Here is a 3,207-nt window from a genome sequence, read left to right on the forward strand (position 1 = left end):
CAGAATATGATTTGTGTTTCATTGAACATGTCTGAGTAGATCTCTTGTTAGGTTTAGGGTTTTCAAAGGAATTCATGAATTGTTAGGTTAACAGATTGTTAGGTCAATATCTATAGAATTCTTCATCTAGATTGATTTATTGTGTATTCTAAGAGTAGCGAGAGCAACCTAGAATCTGATCTTAGGTTAATTGATAGACATGAGAATGTTATTAATTTCCTGAAATAATCTTAGATGAGCAAAATACCTATTTACAAAGAGATTTGGTTTAGGGATTTTGTGAACTTATCAAACCTGAATTTAATGCTAGTTTTAATTATTAGGATTTGCAAAGAGATTTGGAATTCTAGTTTTTAGACTTAGATAATTTTCGCAGCGAGAGCTGGTTAATTTTACCTTTGTGATTTGAGTTCTAGAATTGTTCTTAATAAATCCTAACAATTATTTTATCTGATTTTTATGAATTTTCTGAAAATTTCCCTGAACCTATCTTCTCTTTTATTGAATTAACTCTTCTTTTTATTGCTTTTCTTGCTCTTTTGATTTTAATACAATTTACTTCTGTTTAGCTTAATTAAAAGATTAATAAATCTATTGTGTGATCTAGAGTCCTTGTGGATACGATCCCTAAATACTACAGTGATCTTTTAATTTGAGAGAGTAGCTCTATGGTAAATTTGAGCATATCACTAACAATGTACATATTTGTTGTAGTGCAAAAACCCAGAAAATCAACCCATCATTGGGGGCAACCATTTATGATTGGAGAGAAAGCTGATTGTGAAGTTTCAAGGGAAATAGAGACTTCAAAAGCCAATATTTCATCTCATGAGAAATCTTTTCAAGACCTCAAAGGTTCAGTTCAAGAGTTGACTGATCTAGTGAAGGATCTTCAAGTACAACTCAACAACAAATCTTTGAAGAAAGCAAGACCAAGACTCAAGATCAAGAAGAAACAAAGTTCAAGTGTCAAGACTATTATGATCGAGAACAAGCTGTGTGGTGATCAAATTGAACCAGGGGGGACCTCATCACCTCTCTGGTCTCCAAACCAAGCTTGAAAAGACACCAAAAGTCAAGCTTAGAGACTATAAACAAGCTCACTAGGGAGGAAGTCTCTAAGGCATCTTTGTACATAAGTTTATTTTCCTTGTAGTTTTGATGTTTTTCTTTCATGTTTGTGTTGGGCAGGCCATGTAAGAGTGCATAAGTGGGTTTAAGATGAGTTGGACTTGTAGAGAAGGTATTTTGAGGCCACTCGACCAGGCCCTTGAGAAGCACTCGATCTAACACCGTAGAAGCCCAGGCCCAATCGAGCCTTTCACCACTTGCTCGATCGTGTGTAGGGAAGAAGAAGTTTGAATTTCAAATTTGGTCACATGCTCGACCATGTGGGATTGAGTGGCAGCAAAAGTGAGTCAAAGATTCCAAATTCAAATTTGAAAGCCAAGAACGCTCCACCCTTTTCTTCTTGTCCCCTTAGCCTCTTTATATACTGGTAAACTCGAAACTAAGCTCCTCACACTCTCTCATCTGCCTAAACTTTCAAAAACCAGCTAGAATTCTCTCTCAAGTTTCATTGTTTTGCCCAAAGCTTAGTTCTTTTTTTTTTGGTTACTAACCTATTAACATTGAGCTTTGAGTTTATTTCTTTCAATTTTTCTTTCAAAATGTCTTCCCAAGCCAAGGAAACACCACAACAAGCTGCTATTCGTCGAGCTGCTGCCAAGAAAACTGCTGAACACTTCAAGGGAATTCGTGATGCACCAGTTATTTCAAGGAGAGAGGTTGGTGAAAGCACTTGATCACCCACTCAAACTGGCAAATGATCGAGTGCCAGATCGAGCAGGGGGTCGAGTGGCAAGCCGAAGTAGAGAAACCATCCTATTGAAGAAGATTTGGAGAGAACTGAGAGTGATGAGGAGATGGAGGTTGACTATGAAGAACATAGAAGGAACATAGCAAGTGGAAAGAGGCCAGTAGCTGAAATGCAACAAGAGGAGAGTGAAAGTGAAGATGAGATAGATTTTGGTGTTTTAACACCAAGCCAGCTCTATGAAGCTTTCATGACCATGAAGTTCCAAAGGACCAGATATCCTCACAAGGAGACCATGGAGAAGCTTGGTATTGCTGAATATGTGGAGCTCCTCTTTGAAAACTGCAGCCTAAACAAATTCATGAGCATGAACATGGAGGGTTATAGAGAAGAAAGTTGTGAGTTCTTAGCCCCTCTCCAAATGCATTACTTTACATGTATAATTGATCCAGAGAGGGGAGCTGGCTACATCACTTTCACCATCAAGGGCAAGAATTATGAGCTGTCACTCTTGGAGTTAGCATCACTCTATGGGTTTGAAACATTGTCATACCAAAGGAAGAGCTCCACTCTCTATGGCAAACCATTGGTGAAGATAGGCCATACTACTCTTCCAAGACCAAGAGCTAAAAGATTAGAAGTCCAGTCCTAAGGTACTTCCACAAAGCTCTAGCAAACACTCTTTTTGCTAGGAAGGAGACTGAAAACTTGAATGAGGGAGTGATGTTCATATATTTTACCCTGTTTTACCTTAATATATTCACATCTTTTTCATCATTTGATATCCTTTTTGACCATTATTTCATAGTTTTAGAATTGTTCTTGCATTAGAGTGTAGTTGCATTGCATTTGCATCTTTTCTTGCATAAACAGGTGATTTTGGAGCCTAAGGAGCATGGAAGCAATGCTGAGGAGAAGTGAAGCAATCATGAGGAGAAAGCAAAGGAGTTAAGGGTGGAGAACCAAGGTCCGGAGTCCCACTCGACTGCCCACTCGACCAGACACTCGACCGTGTGCTGAGAGTGACTCGATCGAGTGGAAGGAGTACAAGAAAACCCAACTCGACCGGTCACTCGACCGGTCACTCGACCGAGCACCGGGTCGAGTTGGCCGAGCCGCTTGGCTATTTTGTCTTTTAGCATTTTTAGGGTTTCCCCTCATTTTTCCTATTTAAGGACCTTGTACCCTGCAGCCACAAGAGAGCAGATTTTTAGATATTCTCAAACCTAGTATTTTACCCTTTTGGGAATTTATGCTTTTTGCACTTTTATTTTCTTAGATCTTGTACCTCTTTTGAAGGAGAAAACACAAGATTCTTCATACTTGTTTGTTTCATAACTTTCAAAGTATCAAGAATTCGAGTTTGATTCCTTCTCCAATATTGTAGATCT

This window comes from Camelina sativa, chromosome 11, assembly GCF_000633955.1.
Source record: "Camelina sativa cultivar DH55 chromosome 11, Cs, whole genome shotgun sequence".
NCBI classification, from domain to species: domain Eukaryota; kingdom Viridiplantae; phylum Streptophyta; class Magnoliopsida; order Brassicales; family Brassicaceae; genus Camelina; species Camelina sativa.